Genomic DNA, 12,888 nt, shown 5'->3' with positions numbered 1-12,888 from the left:
GGGCTCCCTCGGCCTGGGAGGCACTCTCGGGGCGGGGGGCACCGCAGCCCCCCAAGGTGGCTTCGTACACCTCTTGAACGTGGCGCCCGGCCGCTCGGAGAGCGGGGTCTACCCGGGCAGACAGCCTGTTGGCCCCGCGGCCTGGACAGGCGGAGCGGGGACACTTGCGCTCGGGGGCTCTGCTCCAAGGAGCGAGAGCGGCCACTCTGCTCGGCCCGGAGAGTGGGGTGCGGGGCGCCGTCGCATCGCTGGAGCCAGGGGCGTCGTGCCGTGCGCGCACGCCTAGCCGCCGCCAGAACAGGCCGGAAAGGTTGAGCTGCATACGGATCTAAGCCGTTGCCCAAACTAACTCTGGCCCGTGTGACCGACACAGCCGCGCACGCGCTTTCCTACGACACTCGACCGCCGGGCTCCCTCGGCCTGGGAGGCACTCTCGGGGCGGGGGGCACCGCAGCCCCCCAAGGTGGCTTCCGTACACCTCTTGAACGTTGGGGCCCGGCCGCTCGGAGAGCGGGGTCTACCCGGGCAGACAGCCTGTCGGCCCCGCGGCCTGGACAGGCGGAGCGGGGACTCTTGCGCTCGGGGGCTCTGCTCCAAGGAGCGAGAGCGGCCGCTCTGCACGGCCCGGAGAGCGGGGTGCGGGGCGCCGTCGCCTCGCTGGAACCAGGGGCGTCGTGACGTTCGCGCGCGCCTAGCCGCCGCCAGAACAGGCCGGAAAGGTTGAGCTGCATACGGATCTAAGCCGTTGCCCAAACTAACTCTGGCCCGTGTGACCGACACAGCCGCGCACGCGCTTTCCTACGACACTCGACCGCCAGGCTCCCCTCGGCCTGGGAGGCACTCTCGGGGCGGGGGGCACCGCAGCCCCCCAAGGTGGCTTCGTACACCTCTTGAACGTGGCGCCCGGCCGCTCGGAGAGCGGGGTCTACCCGGGCAGACAGCCTGTCGGCCCCGCGGCCTGGACAGGCGGAGCGGGGACACTTGCACTCGGGGGCTCTGCTCCAAGGAGCGAGAGCGGCCACTCTGCTCGGCCCGGAGAGTGGGGTGCGGGGCGCCGTCGCATCGCTGGAGCCAGGGGCGTCGTGCCGTGCGCGCACGCCTAGCCGCCGCCAGAACAGGCCGGAAAGGATGAGCTTCATACGGATCTAAGCCGTTGCCCAAACTACCTCTGGCCCCTGTGACCGACACAGCCGTGGCACGCGCTTTCCTACGACACTCGACCGCCGGGCTCCCTCGGCCTGGGAGGCACTCTCGGGGAGGGGGGCACCGCAGCCCCCCCAAGGTGGCTTCCGTACACCTCTTGAACGTTGGGGCCCGGCCGCTCGGAGAGCGGGGTCTACCCGGGCAGACAGCCCGTCGGCCCCGCGGCCTGGACAGGCGGAGCGGGGACAAGCCAAGGCTACCGGCGGGCGGGATCGACCGGGTAGCCGCCGTGGGGAACACAACTTGGACGTCTCGCGCCGTCGCGGACCACCGTCCTCCGTCTCTCTCTCCCTCTCTCGGAAGGGAGGCCGCCCGAGGCGCACGGGCCTCGGACGGCCAGGGGTGGAAGGGCTCCACCCCAAGGTGGCTTCCGTACACCTCTTGAACGTTGGGGCCCGGCCGCTCGGTGAGAGCGGGGTCTACCCGGGCAGACAGCCCGTCGGCCCCGCGGCCTGGACAGGCGGAGCGGGGACAAGCCAAGGCTACCGGCGGGCGGGATCGACCGGGTAGCCGCCGTGGGGAACACAACTTGGACGTCTCGCGCCGTCGCGGACCACCGTCCTCCGTCTCTCTCTCCCTCTCTCGGAAGGGAGGCCGCCCGAGGCGCACGGGCCTCGGACGGCCAGGGGTGGAAGGGCTCCACCCCAAGGTGGCTTCCGTACACCTCTTGAACGTTGGGGCCCGGCCGCTCGGTGAGAGCGGGGTCTACCCGGGCAAACAGCCCGTCGGCCACGCGGCCTGGACAGGCGGAGCGGGGGCAAGCCAAGGCTACCGGCGGGCGGGATCGACCGGGTAGCCGCCGTGGGGAACACAACTTGGACGTCTCGCGCCGTCGCGGACCACCGTCCTCCGTCTCTCTCTCCCTCTCTCGGAAGGGAGGCCGCCCGAGGCGCACGGGCCTCGGACGGCCAGGGGTGGAAGGGCTCCACCCCAAGGTGGCTTCCGTACACCTCTTGAACGTTGGGGCCCGGCCGCTCGGTGAGAGCAGGGTCTACCCGGGCAAACAGCCTGTCGGCCACGCGGCCTGGACAGGCGGAGTGGGGGCAAGCCAAGGCTACCGGCGGGCGGGATCGACCGGGTAGCCGCCGTGGGGAACACAACTTGGACGTCTCGCGCCGTCGCGGACCACCGTCCTCCGTCTCTCTCTCCCTCTCTCGGAAGGGAGGCCGCCCGAGGCGCACGGGCCTCGGACGGCCAGGGGTGGAAGGGATCCACCCCCCGCGGGAAGGGGACGCGCGGCGGCACCCGGACGCGGGAGCGTTGACCCGGGGGTCTTTACTCCGCCGAGGCGTAGCCCGGAGAAGGAGCGAGACCGGCCGGCGGGGGTGGAACACCCCCTCATGCCTCGCTCCTTCTGGGGATAAAGCGCGTCGTCCGCAGGCCGCCGTCCCCTATCCCCGCCCTGGACCGCCCGCATCGGCCGGAGCCCGAGGGGACAGGCGGGGGTCCTTCGCTTTCGGGAAAACCGTCACCAAACGTGGGGCCCGTGGCCCCGCTCTCGGCCACCCTGAGGCGGGAGAGCCCGGATCGTTCTCTCTCTCGGCGTCGGCCCCACCGACGCCGTCGCACGGTGGCCTGGGAAAGGGCTGCACCCCCTGCGCCACGCTTCTCCCCCGGAGTACTCCCCCCGCAGGGGGCTCCGCGGGGTGTCCCGACGCGCAGAGTCGCTCGCCTTCTTCCGCGGGGGACGGGAGGGACGCCCACGCGCGTCCCTTCCCCATCCTCGAGAGCCGTACGCGCCGAGGGTGAACCCGCTCGCCGGGGCGCCGGGGAGCAGGGCCCTTGTGGTCCTTCCCCGGACATGGGCGCGGCGAGGGTCCCCCGGCCGCGACGGCTCTCCCGTTGACCCACTCTCTCGCCTTGGGTGGTGGTGATGGAGGCGGCTGCCTACGCCTCAGCCCGGCATCTCGGAGGGGGGTCGCCCGGGCAGCCAGCCAGCCAGCCTGTTGGCCCCGCGGCCTGCACAGGCGGAGTGGGGACACTTGCGCTCTATGACTCTGCTCCCAGGGAGGTGGCAGAGGGGCGGCCGCGGTGCTTTGACTTTGAGCGGTCCCCACTCCAGCACTCTGAGAAATAGTCACTTTGTCAAAGACCGCACACCGCTCGTTCCCTTATATGCAAAAAAGGTGTTCGTCCTGACGTTTTGCGAGCCCTTATTTTACCGTCGTCGGCGCTATCAGGGGAAACAGGCCCGCTCCTTCCGCCTTCATGGAACCGTAGCTCGGCCCCGAGGGCCCAGGATTACCCTCATACCGGTTCTCACGACATGCGTCGACACTCGGCTCGGCCCCGGCAGCCGCAGCTCCCGCCGGCCCGGCCAGCCGGGTCCGCACCCCTGGCCGGCGCCTGGAGCGTCTGGACTTTGTCGTTTTCTCTCCAAGACTCGTCTCTGCCAACTGCCGTGGACTTCGGCGGGGGCTGCCGCGGGCTGTGCCCGGCCTCTTGGGGGTCCCGCCTGCCCGCGCAGGCAGCTAGGACAGGGTTATCAGCGCTCTCAGGGGGGCCTCCGCAGACCCCCCACAGGTGGCTTCGTACACCTCTTGAACGTGGCGCCCGGCCGCTCGGTGAGAGCGGGGTCTTCCCAGGCAAGCCGCCTGTGGGCCCCGCGGCCTGGACAGGCGGAGCGGAGACAAGCCCAGGCTACCGGTAGGATCGACCGGCTGGCAGTCGTGGTGGAGCAACGGGGACGCCTCGCGCCGCCGCGGGCCGCCGTCCTCCGTCTCTCTCCCACTCTCGGAGGCAGGCCGCCCGAGGCCAACGGGCCTCGGACGGCGTGGGGTGGAAGGGCTCCACCCCAGGGGAAGAAAACACGCCCGCGCGCGTTTGCACAGTCTGCCCCGGCCCGGCATCTCGGAGGGGGGTCGCCCGGGCAGCCAGCCAGCCTGTCGGCCCCGCGGCCTGCACAGGCGGAGTGGGGACCCTCGCGCTCGATGACTCTGCTCCCAGGGAGGTGGCAGAGGGGCGGCCGCGGTGCTTTGACTTTGAGCGGTCCCCACTCCGCACATTGAGAAATAGTCACTTTGTCAAAGACCGCACACCGCTCGTTCCCTTATATGCAAAAAAGGTGTTCGTCCTGACGTTTTGCGAGGCCCTAATTTACCGCCGTCGGCGCTATCAGGGGAAACGGGCCCGCTCCTTCCGCCCTCCTGGAACCGTGCCTCGGCCCGGAGCGACCAGGATTACCCTCATACCGGTTCTCACGACATGCATTGACACTCGGCTCAGCCCCGGCAGCCGCAGCTCCCGCCGGCCCGGCCAGCCGGGTCCGCCCCCCGTGGCCGGCGCCTGGAGCGTTTGGACTTTGTCGTTTTTTCAAAGACTCATCTCTGCCAACTGCCCTGGGCTTCAGCAGTGGCTGCCGCGGGCTGTGCACGGCCTCCTGGGGGAGTCCCGCCTGCCCGCGCAGGCAGCTAGGACAGGGTTATCAGCGCTCTCAGGGGGGCCTCCGCAGACCCCCCACAGGTGGCTTCGTACACCTCTTGAACGTGGCGCCCGGCCGCTCGGAGAGCGGGGTCTACCCGGGCAGCCAGCCGGCCTGTCGGCCCCGCGGCCTGGACAGGCGGAGTGGGGACACTCGCGCTCGATGACTCTGCTCCCAGGGAGGTGGCAGAGGGGCGGCCGCGGTGCTTTGACTTTGAGCGGCCCCCACTCCCTTCCCAGCACTCTGAGAAATAGTCACTTTGTCAAAGACCGCACACCGCTCGTTCCCTTATATGCAAAAAAGGTGTTCGTCCTGACGTTTTGCGAGGCCTTAATTTACCGCCGTCGGCGCTATCAGGGGGAACAGGCCCGCTCCTTCCGCCTTCCTGGAACCGTGCCTCGGCCCCGAGGGCCCAGGATTACCCTCATACCGGTTCTCACGACAAGCATCGACACTCGGCTCAGCCCCAGCCGCCGCAGCTCCCGCCGGCCCGGCCAGCCGGGTCCGCCCTCCGTGGCCGGCGCCTGGAGCGTTTGGACTTTGTCGTTTTTCTCAAAGACTCATCTCTGCCAACTGCCGTGGGATTCAGCAGGGGCTGCCACGGCTGTTCCCCGCCTCCTGGGTGTCCTGCCCTGCAACACCGGAGGGTCAGGGGGGGTCTTGAGCAACTACTGGTAGGTGCAGCACCTCGGGGGCCCTCTGCAGCCAGCACACTGCTGCCAACAGCCCGCTCCCCATCACCAGCCAGCCCCTTCTGCATACATCTGGCGGGGGTGCTTTTTTGACTTCCCCCATTTTGGCCTATGGGGAAAAGCCAGGGGGAAAACCTCCAGAGTCAGGCCAACCTCCTGGAACTCCAGCTCGGCCTGGAGCTACTGGTTTGCCCCCTTCCCGGTTCTCAGGACATGCCTTGACACTCGGCTCTTCCCCAGCCGCCGCAGCTCCCCTCGGCCCGGCCAGCCGGGTCCGCCCCCCTGACCGGCGCCCGGAGCAGTTTGGACTTTGTCGTTTTTTTTCTCCAAGACTCATCTCTGCCAACTGCCAAGGACTTCAGCAGGGGCTGCCACCTGCTGTTCCCCGCCAATGGGTGTCCTACCCTGCAACACCGGAGGCTCAGGCAGGGTCTTGAGCAACTGCTGGTAGGTGCTCTCAGGGGGCCCCTCCACACCCCCAGGCCCACATCCAGGGCCTCCCTCCCGGCCCCTGGAGCAGCCAGCACCCCCTCACCGTCAGCACTCTCTCCCCGTTGGGACTGTGAAACTTTTCTGACCGTGCAAGCTTCGTCAAACGGCAAGGGGGCAACCGGCGTTCTGTGCCCGGCCTCCTGGGGTCCTGCCCGGGCACATCGGAGGCTCAGCCTGGGTTTTCAGCCACCACGGGCAGGTGCACTCAGGGGGCCCTCCGCAGCCGCCCATGCACACCTCTGCAGCCAGCACACCGCTGCCAACAGCCCGCTCCCCATCACCAGCCAGCCCCTTCTGCATACATCTGGCGGGGGTGCTTTTTTGACTTCCCCCCTTTTGGCCTATGGGGAAAAGCCAAGGGGAAAACCTCCAGAGTCAGGCCGACCTCCTGGAACTAGAGCTCGGCCTGGAGCCACCGGTTTGTCCCCTTCCCGGTTCTCAGGACCTGCACTGACACTCGGCTCAGCACCGGCAGCTGCAGCCCCCGCCGGCCCGGCCAGCCGGGTCCGCACCCCTGGCCGGCACGCCTGGAGCGTTTGGACTTTGTCATTTTCATGACTTGTCTCCTCAGACATTGTCCGACTGCAAGGGGGGCGGCCGCGGTCCGTGCCCAGCCTCCAGGGGTTGCCCCCGGCCCCTGGAGCAGCCAGCACCCCCTCGCCGTCACCACTCTCTCCCCATTGGGACTTTGAAACTTTTCTGACCGTGCAAGCTTCGTCAAACGGCAAGGGGGCAACCGGCGTTCTGTGCCCGGCCTCCTGGGGTCCTGCCCGGGCACATCGGAGGCTCAGCCTGGGTTTTCAGCCACCACGGGCAGGTGCACTCAGGGGGCCCTCCGCAGCCGCCCATGCACACCTCTGCAGCCAGCACACCGCTGCCAACAGCCCGCTCCCCATCACCAGCCAGCCCCTCTGCATACATCTGCTGGGGGTGCTTTTTTGACTTCCCCCATTGTGGCCAATGGGAAAATGCCAAGGGGAAAACCTCCGGAGTCAGGCCCACCTCCTGGAACTCCATCCCGGCCTGGAGCTACTAGTTTGTCCCCTTTCCGGTTCTCAGGACATGCATTGACACTCGGCTCTTCCCAAGCCGCCGCAGCTCCCGCCGGCCCGTCCAGCCGGGTCCGCACCCCTGGCCGGCGCCTGGAGCGTTTGGACTTTGTCGTTTTTCCTCAAAGACTCATCTCTGCCAACTGCCCTGGGCTTCAGCAGTGGCTGCCGCGGGCTGTGCACGGCCTACTGGGGGGTCCCGCCTGCCCGCGCAGGCAGCTAGGACAGGGCTCTCAGCAAGGGCTTGGAGGCGGTGTCAGGGGGGCCTCCGCAGCACCCCCAAGGTGGCTTCCTACACCTCTCGAACGTTGGGGCCCGGCCGCTCGGAGAGCGGGGTCTGCCCGGGCAGCCAGCCAGCCTGTCGGCCCCGCGGCCTGGACAGGCGGAGTGGGGACACTCGCGCTCGATGACTCTGCTCCCAGGGAGGTGGCAGAGGGGCGGCCGCGGTGCTTTGACTTTGAGCGGTCCCCACTCCTCAGCACATTGAGAAATAGTCACTTTGTCAAGGACCGCACACCGCTCGTTCCCTTATATGCAAAAAAGGTGTTCGTCCTGACGTTTTGCGAGGCCCTAATTTACCGCCGTCGGCGCTATCAGGGGAAACGGGCCCGCTCCTTCCGCCCTCCTGGAACCGTGCCTCGGCCCGGAGCGACCAGGATTACCCTCATACCGGTTCTCACGACATACATCGACACTCGGCTCAGCCCCGGCAGCCGCAGCTCCCGCCGGCCCAGCCAGCCGGGTCCGCCACCCTGGCCGGCACGCCTGGAGCGTTTGGACTTTGTCGTTTTTTCAAAGACTCATCCCTGCCAACGACTTCAGCAGGGGCTGCCACCTGCTGTTCCCCGCCAATGGGTGTCCTGACCTGCAACACCGGAGGGTCATGGGGGGTCTTGAGCAACTACTGGTAGGTGCAGCACCTCGGGGGCCCTCTGCAGCCAGCACACTGCTGCCAACAGCCCGCTCCCCGTCACCCCCCAGCCCCTCTGCATACATCTGCCGGGGGTGCTTTTTTGACTTCCCCCATGTTGGCCTATGGGGAAAAGCCAGGGGGAAAACCTCCAGAGTCAGGCCGACCTCCTGGAACCCTAGCCCGGCCTGGAGCTACTGGTTTGCCCCCTTCCCGGTTCTCAGGACATGCCTTGACACTCGGCTCTTCCCCAGCCGCCGCAGCTCCCGTCGGCCCGGCCAGCCGGGTCCGCCCCCCTGACCGGCGCCTGGAGCAGTTTGGACTTTGTCATTTTTTTCAAAGACTCATCTCTGCCAAGGACTTCAGCAGGGGCTGCCACCTGCTTTTCCCCGCCAATGGGTGTCCTGCCCTGCAACACCGGAGGCTCAGGCAGGGTCTTGAGCAACTGCTGGTAGGTGCTCTCAGGGGGCCCCGCCACACCCCCAGGCCCACCTCCAGGGCCTCCCTCCCGGCCCCTGGAGCAGCCAGCACCCCCCTCACCGTCAGCACTCTCTCCCCGTTGGGACTTTGAAACTTTTCTGACCGTGCAAGCTTCATCAAACGGCAAGGGGGCAACCGGCGTTCTGTGCCCGGCCTCCTGGGGTCCTGCCCGGGCACATCGGAGGCTCAGCCTGGGTTTTCAGCCACCACGGGCAGGTGCACTCGGGGGGCCCTCCGCAGCCGCCCATGCACACCTCTGCAGCCAGCACACCGCTGCCAACAGCCCGCTCCCCATCACCAGCCAGCCCCTCTGCATACATCTGCTGGGGGTGCTTTTTTGACTTCCCCCATTGTGGCCAATGGGAAAATGCCAAGGGGAAAACCTCCGGAGTCAGGCCCACCTCCTGGAACTCCATCCCGGCCTGGAGCTACTAGTTTGTCCCCTTTCCGGTTCTCAGGACATGCATTGACACTCGGCTCTTCCCAAGCCGCCGCAGCTCCCGCCGGCCCGTCCAGCCGGGTCCGCACCCCTGGCCGGCGCCTGGAGCGTTTGGACTTTGTCGTTTTTCCTCAAAGACTCATCTCTGCCAACTGCCCTGGGCTTCAGCAGTGGCTGCCGCGGGCTGTGCACGGCCTACTGGGGGGTCCCGCCTGCCCGCGCAGGCAGCTAGGACAGGGCTCTCAGCAAGGGCTTGGAGGCGGTGTCAGGGGGGCCTCCGCAGCACCCCCAAGGTGGCTTCCTACACCTCTCGAACGTTGGGGCCCGGCCGCTCGGAGAGCGGGGTCTGCCCGGGCAGCCAGCCAGCCTGTCGGCCCCGCGGCCTGGACAGGCGGAGTGGGGACACTCGCGCTCGATGACTCTGCTCCCAGGGAGGTGGCAGAGGGGCGGCCGCGGTGCTTTGACTTTGAGCGGTCCCCACTCCTCAGCACATTGAGAAATAGTCACTTTGTCAAGGACCGCACACCGCTCGTTCCCTTATATGCAAAAAAGGTGTTCGTCCTGACGTTTTGCGAGGCCCTAATTTACCGCCGTCGGCGCTATCAGGGGAAACGGGCCCGCTCCTTCCGCCCTCCTGGAACCGTGCCTCGGCCCGGAGCGACCAGGATTACCCTCATACCGGTTCTCACGACATACATCGACACTCGGCTCAGCCCCGGCAGCCGCAGCTCCCGCCGGCCCAGCCAGCCGGGTCCGCCACCCTGGCCGGCACGCCTGGAGCGTTTGGACTTTGTCGTTTTTTCAAAGACTCATCCCTGCCAACGACTTCAGCAGGGGCTGCCACCTGCTGTTCCCCGCCAATGGGTGTCCTGACCTGCAACACCGGAGGGTCATGGGGGGTCTTGAGCAACTACTGGTAGGTGCAGCACCTCGGGGGCCCTCTGCAGCCAGCACACTGCTGCCAACAGCCCGCTCCCCGTCACCCCCCAGCCCCTCTGCATACATCTGCCGGGGGTGCTTTTTTGACTTCCCCCATGTTGGCCTATGGGGAAAAGCCAGGGGGAAAACCTCCAGAGTCAGGCCGACCTCCTGGAACCCTAGCCCGGCCTGGAGCTACTGGTTTGCCCCCTTCCCGGTTCTCAGGACATGCCTTGACACTCGGCTCTTCCCCAGCCGCCGCAGCTCCCGTCGGCCCGGCCAGCCGGGTCCGCCCCCCTGACCGGCGCCTGGAGCAGTTTGGACTTTGTCATTTTTTTCAAAGACTCATCTCTGCCAAGGACTTCAGCAGGGGCTGCCACCTGCTTTTCCCCGCCAATGGGTGTCCTGCCCTGCAACACCGGAGGCTCAGGCAGGGTCTTGAGCAACTGCTGGTAGGTGCTCTCAGGGGGCCCCGCCACACCCCCAGGCCCACCTCCAGGGCCTCCCTCCCGGCCCCTGGAGCAGCCAGCACCCCCCTCACCGTCAGCACTCTCTCCCCGTTGGGACTTTGAAACTTTTCTGACCGTGCAAGCTTCGTCAAACGGCAAGGGGGCAACCGGCGTTCTGTGCCCGGCCTCCTGGGGTCCTGCCCGGGCACATCGGAGGCTCAGCCTGGGTTTTCAGCCACCACGGGCAGGTGCACTCGGGGGGCCCTCCGCAGCCGCCCATGCACACCTCTGCAGCCAGCACACCGCTGCCAACAGCCCGCTCCCCATCACCAGCCAGCCCCTCTGCATACATCTGCTGGGGGTGCTTTTTTGACTTCCCCCATTGTGGCCAATGGGAAAATGCCAAGGGGAAAACCTCCGGAGTCAGGCCCACCTCCTGGAACTCCATCCCGGCCTGGAGCTACTAGTTTGTCCCCTTTCCGGTTCTCAGGACATGCATTGACACTCGGCTCTTCCCAAGCCGCCGCAGCTCCCGCCGGCCCGTCCAGCCGGGTCCGCACCCCTGGCCGGCGCCTGGAGCGTTTGGACTTTGTCGTTTTTCCTCAAAGACTCATCTCTGCCAACTGCCCTGGGCTTCAGCAGTGGCTGCCGCGGGCTGTGCACGGCCTACTGGGGGGTCCCGCCTGCCCGCGCAGGCAGCTAGGACAGGGCTCTCAGCAAGGGCTTGGAGGCGGTGTCAGGGGGGCCTCCGCAGCACCCCCAAGGTGGCTTCCTACACCTCTCGAACGTTGGGGCCCGGCCGCTCGGAGAGCGGGGTCTGCCCGGGCAGCCAGCCAGCCTGTCGGCCCCGCGGCCTGGACAGGCGGAGTGGGGACACTCGCGCTCGATGACTCTGCTCCCAGGGAGGTGGCAGAGGGGCGGCCGCGGTGCTTTGACTTTGAGCGGTCCCCACTCCTCAGCACATTGAGAAATAGTCACTTTGTCAAGGACCGCACACCGCTCGTTCCCTTATATGCAAAAAAGGTGTTCGTCCTGACGTTTTGCGAGGCCCTAATTTACCGCCGTCGGCGCTATCAGGGGAAACGGGCCCGCTCCTTCCGCCCTCCTGGAACCGTGCCTCGGCCCGGAGCGACCAGGATTACCCTCATACCGGTTCTCACGACATACATCGACACTCGGCTCAGCCCCGGCAGCCGCAGCTCCCGCCGGCCCAGCCAGCCGGGTCCGCCACCCTGGCCGGCACGCCTGGAGCGTTTGGACTTTGTCGTTTTTTCAAAGACTCATCCCTGCCAACGACTTCAGCAGGGGCTGCCACCTGCTGTTCCCCGCCAATGGGTGTCCTGACCTGCAACACCGGAGGGTCATGGGGGGTCTTGAGCAACTACTGGTAGGTGCAGCACCTCGGGGGCCCTCTGCAGCCAGCACACTGCTGCCAACAGCCCGCTCCCCGTCACCCCCCAGCCCCTCTGCATACATCTGCCGGGGGTGCTTTTTTGACTTCCCCCATGTTGGCCTATGGGGAAAAGCCAGGGGGAAAACCTCCAGAGTCAGGCCGACCTCCTGGAACCCTAGCCCGGCCTGGAGCTACTGGTTTGCCCCCTTCCCGGTTCTCAGGACATGCCTTGACACTCGGCTCTTCCCCAGCCGCCGCAGCTCCCGTCGGCCCGGCCAGCCGGGTCCGCCCCCCTGACCGGCGCCTGGAGCAGTTTGGACTTTGTCATTTTTTTCAAAGACTCATCTCTGCCAAGGACTTCAGCAGGGGCTGCCACCTGCTTTTCCCCGCCAATGGGTGTCCTGCCCTGCAACACCGGAGGCTCAGGCAGGGTCTTGAGCAACTGCTGGTAGGTGCTCTCAGGGGGCCCCGCCACACCCCCAGGCCCACCTCCAGGGCCTCCCTCCCGGCCCCTGGAGCAGCCAGCACCCCCCTCACCGTCAGCACTCTCTCCCCGTTGGGACTTTGAAACTTTTCTGACCGTGCAAGCTTCATCAAACGGCAAGGGGGCAACCGGCGTTCTGTGCCCGGCCTCCTGGGGTCCTGCCCGGGCACATCGGAGGCTCAGCCTGGGTTTTCAGCCACCACGGGCAGGTGCACTCGGGGGGCCCTCCGCAGCCGCCCATGCACACCTCTGCAGCCAGCACACCGCTGCCAACAGCCCGCTCCCCATCACCAGCCAGCCCCTCTGCATACATCTGCCGGGGGTGCTTTTTTGACTTCCCCCATTTTGGCCAATGGGAAAAGCCAGGGGGAAAACCTCCAGAGTCAGGCCGACCTCCTGGAACTCCAGCTCGGCCTGGAGCTACTGGTTTGTCCCCTTCCCGGTTCTCAGGACATGCATCGACACTCGGCTCAGCCCCGGCAGCCGCAGCCCCCGCCAGCCCGGCCAGCCGGGTCCGCCCCCCTGGCCGGCGCCTGGAGCGTTTGGACTTTGTCATTTTCATGACTTGTCTCCTCGAACTTTGTTCGACTGCAAGGGGGTGTGCCCAGCCTCCAGGGGTTGCCCCCGGCCCCTGGAGCAGCCAGCTCCCCCTCGCCCTCAACACTCTCTCTCCGTGGGGACTTTGAAACTTTTTCTGACCGTGCAAGCTTCATCGGACGGCAAGGGGGCAAGCTGTGGTCTGTGCCCGGCCTCCTGGGTTCCTGCCCGGGGCACATCGGAGGCTCAGCCTGGGTTTTCAGCCACCACCGGTAGGTGCGCTTTGGGGGCCCTCCGCAGCCGCCCTGGGCCACCCCTGCAGCCAGCGCACTGCTGCCAACAGCCCGCTCTCCATCACCAGCCAGCCCCGTCCGCGCACATCTGCCGGGGGTGCTTTTTTGAGAAATACTGTCACTTTGTC

Source organism: Eleutherodactylus coqui, unplaced genomic scaffold (assembly GCF_035609145.1).
Source record: "Eleutherodactylus coqui strain aEleCoq1 unplaced genomic scaffold, aEleCoq1.hap1 HAP1_SCAFFOLD_74, whole genome shotgun sequence".
Classification (NCBI taxonomy): Eukaryota; Metazoa; Chordata; class Amphibia; order Anura; family Eleutherodactylidae; genus Eleutherodactylus; species Eleutherodactylus coqui.
The sequence above is the reverse complement of the archived record's forward strand: the minus strand, read 5'-3'. Positions refer to the sequence as shown.